This window comes from Glycine soja, chromosome 15 (genome assembly GCF_004193775.1).
Source record: "Glycine soja cultivar W05 chromosome 15, ASM419377v2, whole genome shotgun sequence".
Taxonomy (NCBI): Eukaryota; Viridiplantae; Streptophyta; class Magnoliopsida; order Fabales; family Fabaceae; genus Glycine; species Glycine soja.
Window position 1 is genome coordinate 43,951,034 of NC_041016.1, and position 15,344 is coordinate 43,966,377.

At 34.5% G+C, this 15,344-nt stretch overlaps 1 pseudogene; it reads right to left on the reverse strand.

The window, feature by feature from the left end:
- Positions 1-10,319: 10,319 nt before the first annotated feature.
- LOC114386190 lies at positions 10,320-13,154 on the reverse strand (annotated as a pseudogene).
- Positions 13,155-15,344: the final 2,190 nt, after the last annotated feature.

A 15,344-nucleotide genomic window follows, 5' to 3' on the forward strand; every position in this document is an offset into this window, starting at 1 on the left:
GCCCCAAGAATCACCTGAAAATATACTGTCAGAAGATGGGGGCATACGTGAAAGATGAAAAATTGTCGATGCATTTCTTCCAAGAAAGCCTTACTGGGGCAGACGTCACCTGGTATACTAACTTGGAACCTTTCCGAGTCCATTCTTGGAAGGACTTAATGGTTGCCTTCATTAGGTAGTATCAGTACAATTTTGATATGCCTCCAGATAGGATGAATATTTCAAAGAATACGCTCAAAGGTGGAGGGATTTGGCAGCCCAAGTGGCGCCCCCAATGACAGAAAGAGAGATGATAACAATGATAGTAGACATCTTACCGGTGTTCTACTATGAGAAAATGGTGGGTTACACACCTTCAAGCTTTGCAGATTTAGTTTTCGTCGATGAAAGGATCAAAGTGGGTCTGAAAAGAGGCAAATTTGATCGTCCTACTTTGATAAATGAAAAGCCTGGGGCAAATAGAGAGGATGAGAAGAAGGAAGGAACTCATGTTGTGACTGTCATTCCTACATGGCCAAATTTCCCACCAGCTCAACAAAGTCATTACTCAGCCAATATCAGTCCTTCTCATTACTCACCACCTAATCATCCACAAAGGTCATCCCTAAATCAGCCAAAAAGTCTGCCTGCCGCGTATGCAATGCCAAACACCACCCTTAACACAAACCAAAACACCAACCAGGGAAGGAATTTTCCAGCAAAAATGCCTGTAGAATTCACCCCAATTCCGATGTCATATGCTAACCTACTCCCATATCTAGTCGATAATTCAATTGTAGCCATAACCCCAGCTAAGGTTCCTCAACCTCCATTTTTTCGAGGATACGACTCGAACTTAACATGTGCTTATCATAGAGGAGTTTCGAGGCATTCCATTGAGCATTGTATGACCCCGAAGCATAAGGTGCAAGGTCTAATTGATGCGGGCTGGCTAAAATTTGAGGAGGATAATCGCTTGTGAATTCTGATGTTGGAAAGCGACACTATGCATGGGGCAATTTGAAGGTTGTTGTTAGATGTCTTCATTGACTCATTTGGATTTTCAAGTTTATGCCATTACTGTAAACAACAGTCACAGTGCTAATAATATGGATAAATTTGATGTCCTTGTCTCTCATTCTCTCACAATTACATCTTCACTTATTTAACTTCCATTGGAATGTGAGTGTAAGCTGTTGGTTTGTTTGCTCAAGTGACCTGTGCTCCTGAGTTGATCCCCAAGTTTGTTCAATCAAAAATTTCTCGTTCTACACGTTTGGTTGAGGTGCTGTAAAACGACGAGTAAAGTTCAAAACAAAAAAAGTAAAAAGTTAAAAAAATGTTTGATTGACTGTGTTTCAAATAAAAAGTACAGACATTCATGTGACCTCATTTTATCTTCCATAAAGTTGTTTTTGAGAGAAAAATGAGTTATCAAGAAAAAGAGCCGTTCGACTTAATCTGTCAATTGAAAACCCGTTAATTCTTTCTCGTCCTTGAAAATTCATTTTCGAGAATCTGCACTGTTTGTTTCATTTTTCCTTGCTGCAAGGTCATGATAAAAGACATGAATAGATACCTCAGAGCCTTACACTAGGGCAATGAGAGGCACTGTGCATGAGCCTCAAGCGAACCTAGGGGAAAATCAAAATTTCTCACCCGGTAGGTTGAAAACTCAAAAGGGCGGCCTAGGCAAAAATTAGGGTAATAAAATATAAAAATAAAAAGAAAAAGAAACAATCAGGGGTGTGTTATTAAGGTTTTGTTCCGAAATCCAAACTACAAAAGGATCTAGGTCAAGATTTGAAATGACACATGGCCATGTTTCAATATCCCAAACACCAGTTTATCCTTTGTTACCCCCTCCGAGCCAAAGCATATTTGTTTTCTAAAAACAACAAAAAAGGAAGCAAAAGGGAAATAGAAGCCCTAAGTAGGAACCACCGCTAAACCAGCAGGATGAGCAATGCAAACAACACATGCATGAAGTTGGGCAACAATGAAAAAAAAAAAAGAAAATAAAATCTTCCAAAGGCGAGTGAAGAAAAAAAGAAAGACAAAGATCTCCAGATTCTACAAGAAAGGCACAAAAGTACAACGAAAGATTAATGCATAAGACAAAAGGAGTAGAGTCCGACCCAAGAGTTGAAAGGAACAAAAGTATGAGCAACGCTCTTGAGGTTCTTACTCAATATAACCCTCAAACACTCTTTGAGTCTGTCTAATTCTTTCTTTCATAGCCATCTTACCCCTGACCACGTTACAATCCCAATAAAGCCCATGTGGATCAAGGAATGACTCATTTTGCTTTTAAGTTGGGATTCTGGAATGAAACCCGCACACGCTTGTGATTGTTGAAAAAAATATATTAAAAAGAAAGAAAAACCCCTGAGGTTCACACTTTCACATTTGAGAAGAAAACTCATTGACTAGGAGCTCATGGAAGATGCCCCAACATCTAATGTTAGTCTCTCATGCAAACTCTTTGGGATTTCTTTCGAAATCCAAGGGTAGCTTCGTTATATAAATTCTTTCATAAATGTCAAAATCAATTTTGCTGAAATACAAGATTATTTAAAAATCAATTTTGCTTTTGAAATCAATTTTGCTTATTTGATTTCAAAATCCGAGGGTACCCAATTTTGAAATCAATTTTTCTTTCAAAATCCGTAGGATCAACAGACCCATGGCATCACTCTAAGGCCTTAAATCAAGAAAGTTTCACTTGGTCACATACCAAAGTGTGACAATTCATTGCCATCCTTCAATGGGGCACACGATCGATCCCGGAGCCTTACGTTTTCTTGTTGTGCAGGATAATCAACGTTTTTTAAAACAAAAAGGGGAAAACCCTAGGATCAACATTTCAATTGATAATTAAATGTCAAACGGCTCCATTATCATTACTCCAAAATTGTCAAGTGACTAAATCAAACAAAACATACACTTTGAGGGAGTTTCCGAAAAGATTTGTAAAAGATACGATAAGGTTGCATGAGTTCTCACATCTTTCAAAAAAAAAGGAAGACAGTCAATCCATGTTTTCACAAAAGAAAAGCAAAATAAAAAAATAAAATAAAATCAAAATCAAAATCAAAGTAAAAAAAAAACAAAGAATGTCATGAGCATTACACAATTTTCCTGGTTCAAAACAATTTTGCATTACTAACATTTCAAGATGAAGGTTGCATGCATCTGCATCCCAAAAATCATGTTCATAAATGCATAGACTTCTCTTAAAGATGAAAAGCCCTCTCAAATAGTCAATCTCTTGCTTTCTCATAAGGTTGAGCCCTTTGGTACTAGTGTCCATTGGCTTGTTTCATAGGACTCAACGTCCTTTGCTTTTATCTTTCATAGGACTCAAAGTCCTCGCTTTATCTTTCATAAGACTCAAAGTCCTCGTCTTTCATCTTTCAGGGGACTCAAAGTCCTCATAGTTATCATTTTGAAGACTATTACAGTCTTATTTTCCTTCCAGAGACAATCAAGTTCGTTGGCATGTAGAGACAATCTTGGTCTTCTGCCACTTTTTGAAGACTTCAATGTCTTTCAACCGAGACTATTAAAGTCTTCTTTGCCTTCTAGAGACAATAAAGTTCATTGGCATGTAGAGACAATTATGGTCATCTGTTTCTTTTCGAAGACTTCAATGTCTTTCGACCGAGACTATTAAAGTCTCCTTTGCCTTCTAGAGACAATCAAGTCCATTGGCATGCAGAGACAATTATGGTCATCTGCTTCTTTTGGAAGACTTCAATGTCTTTCGACCGAGACTATTACAGTCTTCTTTGTCTTCCAGAGACAATCAAGTCCGTTGGCATGCAGAGACAATCATGGTCGTCCTCTTTCATTGTTTTCCATATTATTACAGTCTCATTTGCCTTCCAGAGACAATCAAGTCTGTTAGCATGCAGAGACAATCATAGTCGTCTGCTTTCATTGTTTTCAAGACTATTGTAGTCTCTTTTGCCTTCGAGAGACAATCAAGTCCGATGGCATGCGGAGACAATCATGGTCATCCGCTTTCGTTGTTTTCAAGACTATTACAGTCTTCTTTGCCTTCTAGAGACAATCAAGTTCGTTGGCATGTGGAGACAATCATAGTCATCCGCTTTCATTGTTTTCAAGACTATTACAGTCTTCTTTGCCTTCCAGAGACAATCAATTTTGTTAGCATGCAGAGACAATCAAGGTCATCTACTCATTTACATTTCAAAGATGAAAATGTGTTCAAAAGGCGACAATGTCTTCATTTACATTTCGAAGACGACAACGTCTTCAGTCATTTATGCCTTCAAAAGGCAACAATGCCTTCATTTACAATTTGAAGACGACAATGTCTTCAGTCATTTACGCTTCCAAAAGGCGACAATGCCTTCATTTACGCTTTCGAAGACGAAAATGTCTTCATCTCAAAGACTTCAATGTCTTTTGTCCTTATTTGTGCTTCACGGGACTCAACATCCTCTGTTTCCATGTTTTTATAAAAAAAAAGGGGCGATAAGAACTTCAATGTCCTCATGCTTCCTCAATTTCACTGCTTGGGCTTTTGCTAGGGGCCGGTTGGATGGTGAGATCGCTCGAACAAAATTAGTGTCTTTATCTTTACTTCCCTTTTATTTCCAATAAATATAAGTAAAGAGGGGCAACTGTCATACCCTAATTTCACCCGGGGATGATCATTTGCAAACATTTGGATTCTTGCCAACCGAATTGAGCTGCTTTACACCAACTATCGCGCATTCTGTAAGGTTTTTCGATGTTTCAGAAGGAAATGTGAAAATTACTCAAAAGGAGGGCCAAAGGGTCACTTTTGGGGCATTTTTCAGCCCCTTGGCCACCTAGATAACTTCCTGATGAAGTAACCAGCTCACCTGGGTGAGCAGGGTTGCTTTAGGATAAAGTTATTTGCTCGCCTAGGCGAGTTGTCATGATCCCAAGTGGCTTGTTTTGCTATAAATAAGCGTGAGGGGATGAAGGAAAGGGGTCCCAAGGTCCAGAGGTCTAGAATTGAGAAGAAAAAAGAGAAAAGAAGAAGAGAGAAGAGAAAAAGAAGCTAAAACACCGTCGAATCGCGACTGCAATCGATTTCTACATCGTTCTTCGGTCGTTCTTTGTTCGTTCTTCATTCTTCATCTGGTTAGTGTTTGCATTTAAGAATTTGAACTTGATTTATGGACCCTTAGGGGTCCTCTATATTGTTTTGTTTATCTTCATCTCCTTCTTCTATCATCGGTAATCGCTTTTCTTTTGTAAAGTAAGTTTTAACCGATCATTAGTACGAGTTATCTTTAAAAAAGGGGTTGAAGTTAATGAACAAAAACCAAAATAAATCAAACTCATAAACTTCTTCACTTCATCAAAAAATCAAGAGATCGTTTCAAGGTCCAACGCCTTAATGATTCTCCCCTCTCATTAAAAATCAAGAGGTCGTTCAAGGTCCATCACCTTAATGATTTTCTCCGCTTTTCAAACTTGAGAAGGTCATTTCAAGGTCCAATGCCTTAACGATTATCTCCTATTTTCAAACGTTGTTTCAAGGTCCAACGCCTTAAATGACCTTTTTGTTCGCAACTATAATCAATATTTCAAAAGGATAAAAATCCATTTAACACACAAAATTTCAGACTTAAAGAACTAGATAGGTCTGATTTCTTCATCGCACCTGAGGATACGTAGGAGCAAGGGCAACACCCTTGTCGACCCCAAAAAAGCAAAAAACATAAAAAGGGAAAAACTTAAAAAATTATTAAAAGAGAAAATACACAATTTTGAAGTCATGTTTTGCACACATGATTAAAGGTTGTCGTCCCATGTGACGGATGCGTGGGGTGTTAATACCTTCCCCGTGCGTAAACAACTCCCGAACCCTTATTTTTTCAAAATACGCAGACCATCGTCTTTTTGACTTTTCTGACTGGTGGCGACTTTGCTTGTTTTCTCCCTCTGAGACAAATACTTTGAACCATGGTTTTGGTCTTTTCGTGTCCCCGCCGAAGGGTTGGTTGTGACAATTCCTTCGAAGTTAGAATGAAATTATAAGTATGCACAATAATTATCAAAGAATAAAATTCATCCAGGAAGTGGAAGAGAGATAGATTTAATGTCATTCTTTACCTCAATCATATTGCAACAAATCAAATATAATAATGGATTAAACAAAGTTAAATAATACAATGTACTAAAAGGTTATGTGAAATCTTTAGTGTGTCACACACATTTTTTCCTGAAAGTCAACTCTAAATGAAATTATTTTTCCTTATGCTGAAAGAATGTGAGACAATCAATTACAGTCAATTTCAATTTATGAGTCATAGTATCACCCTTTAACTCCTTTTGAAAAAAATTATAAGGCAAATTAAATGAGAGAGAGAGTGTGTGTGTGTGTGTGATCATATTTTTCTTTCTCTCTTTATCGAATTTTAAAACTTCATCCTTTACTCTTAAAGGTTCCTCCACCCACATCCCACTCAATATTTAGCCTCCTAATCATATTTTTCTTTCTCTTCCAATTTACCACATGATAAAAATATTTATAGTTACAATTCCCTTTCTTCAACCTCCTTGATCTAGCTTTTGTCTTAAGAGTGACTCGTTATGTATTACCACCTGCCAATATTTCAATATAGCTAATTAAGTTTGGATATAACTCATATCCAACTTAATTATTTCAAGCTCATATATATATATATATATATATATATATATATATATATATATATATATATATAAACTGATTCATTTCAATTGTTCAATTTAACCTATTTATTGTAACTCAAAATGTGATAACTTGGTTGAACTGACCTTTTTTCCGCTACTATAAAAGGCTATTCTATGTCGATTAAAATGTACTTTCTATAACAGTTGTTAACCATCGTCGTAGGCAACGTCATAGAAAGACTTTCTACGACGGCCCAATAAAAAACTATCTTAGAAAAATATATCATTCTAAGAAGGTTTTTAGCTAAAAATCGTCTTAGAATTATACATTTTTAAGACTTTAAAATGGTTCTTAGTTAAAAACCATCTTAGAAAGGTAGACTTTCTATGACGGTTTTTAACAGAACTGTCTTAGAATGTAATTTTTTAAAGAAAAATAAAATATATTTGAGGATTCTGAAAACCACCTTAGAATTTTTTTTAAAAAAATAAAATAAAATATATTTTAAGGATTCTAAGACGGTTTTCCAGTGAATCGTCTTAGAAAGTATTTTTTTTAAAAAAATAAAATATATTTTGAGGATTCTAAGACGATTTTTTTGGAAAAGAAAAAACTGTCTTAGAATGTATGCATTTTTATAAAAGCCGTCTTAGATTATGTTTTTTAATAAAATTATAAATTTCATATACATTTCTTGCAATCAATCTTTGATTTCTATTTCTAGTCATATGTTATTTCAATTTCATATATTCTGAAATAATAATAATAATAATAATAATAATAATAATAACAATAATAATAATAATATCAGTATAAAATTATCTATAATTATGTATCATTACAAGATTAATGACAAGTAAAGATTAACTTATTCTTGAAAAATTAAGGTGTGTTTGATTTGCATTTTCTGAAAACTGTTTTCATTTTTAAAAGATTAGAATTCTGAAAACATGTTTGGCTTAACTTCTTATTTTCGGTTTTCAGGAAATAAAAACACTGAAAATTTATGATATATTGACTTCTTGTCTTCTTGTATTTTTAGATTTGTTTAAAATTGCATTCCTTGCCACTGCATTTTCATTTTACCCAAAATGAGGTTCCAGTTTTCAACTAAAAACACTGAAAATGAGATTTTATTGTTTCCATTTTCTGGTTCGTCTGGGAAAATATTTTCATTGAAAATGTTTTCAAAAATCCAACCAAACATATTTTCATCACCATTTTCTGTTTTCAGTGAAAATGAAAATAGAAAATAACTAAACCAAACACCCCCTTATTGTTTCAGTATTAGGAAACGAGACAAATTTTGCTAATGGGGAATGAAAACATAGAAATAAATATAAATTAATTTTCAACACATTTTTTTACTACTTACTAAAATTAAGACTCATGCTTCATCCAAAATTAAAGATGTTAAAATGTATTATACTAACATTTCACGTCCAAAAATTTGTCCAACTTCAAATTAATGTAGACCGAAGGCAGCTTATAATGGACAAAAATCAAAACTTGATGTAGTTTCGGTTGATATTTTAGTATTCTCCCTTGTTCAAAATTAAAAAAAAAAAAAAATCACCCTATCAAGGTGTAATAACCTTTAATGTAAACTTTTTACAAATTTTTTTAGAAAAAACCCAAATTCCTATCAGAAAATAATATATTAAAAACAAAAAATTACACTAAAAATGTGTCCCTAAGAAATATCCTCCCATTAATATGTTGAAAGCAAAATAATTAATAATTAATTTAAAATCAATTTAAACACTTCAATTTTTTAAAAGATTATATAGGAAAGAACTTCCATAATATTTTCATTGCCAATCATACTTATTTAAAATGAATAAAAAATAGAGAAAAAGAAGAAGGGTTTGGTGGCATATAGAACATACCCCCGTGAAGAAAAAAGAATCATAAGAAATAAATAAAAAAGAATATGGAAACATACCCTTCTGCGAGGAACAACGATCGTAGCATGTGTGACAACATCATTCTCATACAAGTCCCCAGTAACATAAAGATCTATATATCTTCAAACTCAGAGTAACTATAAGAAATAAGAATATCAAGCCTCATAAAACTTTCACACCTATCAGATCATGAGCCATTTCAAGCCTTGCACACCTTTGAGGCATTGAAGCTAGCTGAAAGCCCATCTTCCCTTAAAGGTTCCCCTATTAGAGTTAGCATTATTATATTAGCATTTATTCAACAATCTCAATACAAATAATCAAGCAACCTGTACCAAACCCTTAAAGGTTGTGCTTAAGTTTTGATTGATCCATTTTCTGTGAATCTCAAAAAGCTTCATGCGATCCATTTTCCATAAAGCATATAATTTACCTGTGACATTTTTAAAATAAAAAGTGAGAGAAAAATAAAAACCAAATTTTTTTTCAAACCAAGTAGTCTCTTATCTTTCATTGCATGGCTCATTTTTTTCAAACTGAACATTTTTTTAGTTCCAAGTCCATCTTTTGACTTTGATCAACTAAATATGGCACTGAAAGATAGGAGACACTCAAATAGGGATAAACTTGAGGTAGAGTTTAAGCAAAAAAAATGGATGCCTTGATATCTTAGATTGAAAGAACTACACCAAATTTGAAGGCATTTGATCAATACAAAGTTCTGCTAGGTAAAAGAGAGTTTAACTGTGCCTCTTCACATTGTCTGTCAATTAAAAAAATTAATAATTTGACCCAAAGCATACCTTATCTCAAAGAATCTTTCATAAATTAAGGTGTGACATGAGTATTAGTAGTTGTACCATGCTTGAACCTCATTATCAATAAGCACAGAAGCATGTTTTTTGTTTGATGGTTAGCCTTCAACTTGAAATTATATATATTATCTATATTTGCTTTCAATTCAGGTTTATTGTTGGAAAGGTCTTCGGCTTTCAACATAATTTTAACCTTACTTTTTTAAATTAAGTTAGCTAACTAGCCATCAAGCACACTCCCAGGTATGCACTTACTTCCTTTGTGATGTTTGCTATCCTTGATATAATAATAAGATATATCTTAATAATAAAATCACTCTGGAAAATAATTAAGAAAACTGAAATTATGAATTGACTAGAAAAGTTGCATTTACTCATAAGAGGAACATGACCTGAGTGTTCAACTAGTGCATTAATCACTCGTCCAAGTGTAAGCAAACTTCCTCTAACCAAAGATTGAATTGCATGCTATTTTTTGTAAAATGATATACGGATAACTAGTCGTGTGTGTGTGTGTATAAATCTTATAATATCAATGTTATCGGCATAGTTAATAATCATAACTATGGTGGCATTTGCATTTGGTCCAATCTCAACCAATTTTTTAATGTTAGTTTGGGACAAGGGAAGAGCTCCATTATTATTTTCCAGCAAAACTATTCCCTACTTTGTAGTATCTAGAGCTAGCTACTGATTGTCTTTAGTACATACATCGGATGGTCCAAGGTTTGCAAATGGAAGTGACTTGGGGTCATCAAAGAAGCCCAATCTCATCAGGACTATGTAGTTGTACACCAAGGCAAGGCCTAGTCTACAGTTGCTACATCTACTTTTTTTCAAGTTAACAACATTTGCAGTGTATTTTTTTAGAAAATCGCCCCAATTCATGTTGAAAGCTGCATGATAAGATACCATTCAATTATCCAAAACTACTCAATGTTTTATTCCTCCTTATCAGAAAATTGTAGGACTTTGTGCAACTGTAACCTTAGTTCTACCTACTTTCAGTGCAAGAGCCATTGCATCTTCAGGAGTTGCAATGTAATGAATTACATCGTAATAGACTTCCACTGAATCACAATCTGAAACAATATATCTGTAAGGAAAGCAGGAAACATCAGACATCTTCACTTGGTTATCTCAAATTACAAATGCAAAAAATTAAAAACCTTAAATTGTGTCATATTAATATATAGTTCTTGATGGCCAGCAAAAGGTAAGAATTGTTATCTATAAACCAAATCAAATGACTTGTTAGGGATGTAAGACAAACCTTTCTAGACCCCACTGGCCTCTAATTATCCATTTGAGAAGGCCTGGGTCAGCACATGTAGGAATCACATTCACCTATTATAAGAACACATAACACTGCTAACGTGGCCCTCCACCACACAACTATTGACGGAGGTTGGTACGAGTCCTCCAAGTCTTGCTTTGTCACTTGCAACAAGCCTAATTATGTGGCAACAAACATTGCCAAAGTTAGAGTAATGATACAACAATACCTGCATAATGCATATACTTGGTTGACATTTTTTTTTATTTTTCTTTATCTTGTGTCAAATTATATTCCTTCTGTCTTTATTTATAAGACATAGTCAACAAATTATTTTGTCCCTTATCATAAGATTTCATTTTATCTCTCTTTGCATTAATTATTTTTTAACTAAAATACTCTTAATTGTATCTTTCTCTCTTCTATAGAGATTAGAAAAGATGAATAGATTTCTGTTGAAATTAAGAATAAATTTGAAAAAGTATTATAATTATAGACAAATTTAATGTTAATAGCTAAATTAACTAAGTTTCTTATTAAACTTAAATTAGTCAACCATGTCTTATAATTATGATGGAGAGAGCATCATTTGTCATATTTATAGCACATTGGTATGTTTCCTTTTTTACCTTTGCATCAAAATGGAAGCGATCAAAGACTTTCCAATTGTCAAGGTCATAAGCAGTGTAATGCTTACAACAACTTGAAACCTTAAGCCTATCCGCTTTAGCACTTGTTTCATCCTCCACTTTTTCTAAGCCACGAACATACATAACAACATATCTAGACACCACCAAGGGATCCTCCCCTGGAGTTTCTTGGCCACGCCCCTACCTAGGGTCACAGAACACATTCACATTAGGACTCCAAAATGTCAAGCCAGCCAAATCCACATTGTACATGGCTCTAGCCTCAGTTGACACAACCTGCCCCATCTTGTGCCACAAACTTGCATTGAAGCTTGCAGCTCTAATTGACTCAATGCACAAAACCTGGCAAAGATAGCTTTCAAAGGAGCATTTTACAGTTCATTTTGTCACCATGCCTTTAGTTGATGAATAAAACCTAGAATGATTTGTTGTGGATAGGATTCTTGTGCCCAATCAAATATGCAGTGGAATCTGTTGCAACTTTTGACTAGGATGTGTAAGTAAGAAAAAAATTATATATCTAGAAGTTTGAAAACAATTTAATCAATTAGACCATAATAATAAATTAAATTTGAAACAACAATCAAGTAATCAACCAACCAAGTAATGAATAAATGAATGGCAAATAAATAAATAGTTTTTAAGAAATCATGCATAACCAACTTGCAAAGGCCAAATATTGCAGCCTTTGAGCATGAACCGGTATCTCATTGGCAATATCATGATGAATGATTGGGAAAATTGGAGGCCAATTCTTATCATCAACTGGAACACCAACTGATAAAAACATATGTTATTGACCCAACAAAAAATATAAAGATTCAATGAAAAAAACTTAATTGAAGTAGCATTGAATGGTTTCATCATTCACCTTTAGAAACAACCTCTTATCTTCTTTTTATTTCCTACACATGATTTTTAAAGAGTCACAAAATCAACAAAAAAAACCAAGGATACAATTAACGGTGGCATAAAAAAGAACTTATACATTCAAGCAGTTAAGAAAATATAGGTATATAATTATTGATGATGATAATAAAATCATCAAAAAGAATGCTTAAATTGTAAAATATAGGTATTCACCGCAATCCAAGACTTCTACTCAAACAAAAAATCAGGGTAACCATGAAGCACCAAATTGTGCTCATCATACTTAGACATAAGAAGCTCAAACACCATATCAGCAATAAAAGCGTCACTATCCATCCACCAAATCCTTTCCACCTCAGGATGTGACAGCATCAACCTCTGAATCATAGGTAACTTAGCCCAATACCCTACAACTTCCACATCCAAATGAGCCAAATTATACACAATTTCAATCTCGTGTAATCTACAATAATCAATCTTATTCTTAATCGACTTGAAAAGGTAATGGTTTTCAATAGGTTTGTCACAGGGCTTGGGAGGGGAACCGATAAGGAGCAAGATGCGAGGTTTACCTCTGACGAAATTAGGGAACTCAGGGTTTTGGTGAAGCTAATTTTTGTGTTGTGTGCCAACTAGCGAAGGTGTTGTTAGGATGAAGGTGTCGTTAGGGTGGAACAATTGTTGGTCGTCGGGATCAAAAAGGTCAACGTCGGATCGGATCTCAGTGAGGATGTGCTTGGTCTCCTCGATGAGATTCTAGTTGACAACGTCATTTTCGGAGGAGCCAAGGTTGACACAAATGGTGCCGCGGAGGACGAGGATGGTAATGAAGTCGTAGATAATGGTGATCTTGATGTTGTTGAAAGTCTTCTGGATCTGCCGGTCATAGGGAAACACGTTTTCGTCGTGGCTTTGCGCGTTGTAGGTTGGCAAGCCCACGCTAGTGCTGCCCTCACAATGGAGCCCAACGAATACCCAACGTCGATGATATCGTCAGGTGGAGTCCCGAAGCTTTCACATCCTGCGCGACCTGAACTTCAAAGGTCTCCTTTGGTTGTTCTTACGAAAGTAGTCAAGGTCTAGCTAGGTTTATGGATGAATCGGCGAAAAGTCTCTCATCCAATAACGACGATTTTCATGAAACCGTCTTAGAAAAATATCATTTTAAGACGATTTTCAAAAAATCATCTTAGAAAACTATCATTCTAAGATGATTTTTGTAAAACCATCTTCATTGAAAATCTTATATTTATAAAATTGTCACCGCTTTATATACTAAGATGATTTTATGAGAACTGACGTCGAAAATGCGTCGTAAAAAAGTGTTTTTTCAGTCGTGTTCTTTACTTGATCCAAATCGACTATAGGATCAAAAGTAGAGGTATTGGTACTCCTTGTGTAAACTATCAAAATTATAATCTCAAAATAATTGCTTTTTTTTTAATAATGTTTCCCATAGTATATACACTTCACATTGATCTCCAGAAATAATAAAATAATCTTGAAGCAAATTCAAGTTGGCTAGCTAGTTCTTGTTCTTCTTTTTTCTGATTAATGTTATGGGAGGGGTGTTTGGGTTTTTACTTTTTTGGGGGTACTTGGGAGACACCTAGTTGGGGTTTCCTTCCCTTACTCATTCTCATTGCCCTTAATTTATTAAAAAAATTCAAGTTGGCTACCGCAAAGTCCAAAATATGTAAATACTAAATAGCCTCCAAAATTTTTAAATAGAGTGCCAACAAAAATAGTATCAAAACACACATGAGAAGCCGATGGTACTCCACACCTTACATTGGTTAGCAGCCAATCATGACCAAAAAAAAGGATTTTTACAAGGGAGGGTACATCCCTTGTGGATTTTTGCTTGTAAAAGGATTTTTACAAGGTTGAAAATAAATCTCAAGGACCGCAGGTCACTTGGGGACTGGATGTAGGCACAGGTTGTTGCCGAACCAGTATAAAAACTCTTGTGTGTTTGTCTCCTTCTTCCCTACTCTTTTAATTTCCGCTGTGCACTTTAATTACCGCTTTTACTTTTGGTTAAGTTTATATTTATGTTCTTTACTTTCTTAACAACATAGTAAAAGCCTAAGAAGGGTAATTTTAATTAGTAAAGGTTTAGGAATAATTAATTCAACTCTCCCCCTTCTTAATTATTCTGAGGCCATTTGATCCAACATGATCTCATCATTCACCTTTAGAAACAACCTCTTATCTTCTTTTTATTTCCTACGCATGATTTTTAAAGAGTCACGAAATCAACAAAAAACCAAGGATACAATTAACGGTGGCATAAGAAAGAACTTATACATTCAAGCAGTTAAGAAAATATAGGTATATCATTGTTGATGATGACAATAAAATCAACTAAAAGAATGCTTAAATTGTAAAATATAGGTATTCACCACAATCCAAGACTTATGCTCAAACAACAAATCAGGGTAACCATGAAGCACCAAATTATGCTCGTCATACTTAGACATAAGAAGCTCAAACACCATATCAATAATAAAAACGTCACTATCCATCCACCAAATCCTTTCCACCTCAAGATGTGACAACATCAACCTCTGAATCATAGGTAACTTAGCCCAATACCCTACAACTTCCACATCCAAATGAGCCAAATTATACACAATTTCAATCTCGTGTAATCTACAGTAATCAATCTTATTCTTAATCGACTTGAAAAGGTAATGGTTTTCAATAGGGTTATCACAGGGCTTGGGAGGGGAACTAATAAGGAGCAAGATGCGAGGTTTACCTCTGACGAAATTAGGGTACTCAGGGTTTTGGTGAAGCCAATTTTTGTTCTCTTTTACAAGCAAAAAGTCTCTCATCCAATAACGACGATTTTCATGAAACCGTCTTAGAAAAATATCATTTTAAGACGGTTTTTAAAAAAATCATCTTAAAAAACTATCATTCTAAGATGATTTTTGTAAAACCATCTTCATTAAAAATCTTATATTTATAAAATTGACATACTAAGACGATTGTATGAGGACTGGCGTCAAAAATACGTCGTAAAAAAGTGTTTTTTCAGTAATGTTCTTTAGTTGATCCAAACCGACTATAGGATCAAAAGTAGAGGTATTGGTACTCCTTGTGTAAACTATCAAAATTATAATTTCAAAATAATTGCTTTTTTTTTTTAATAATGTCTCGCATAGTATATACAAG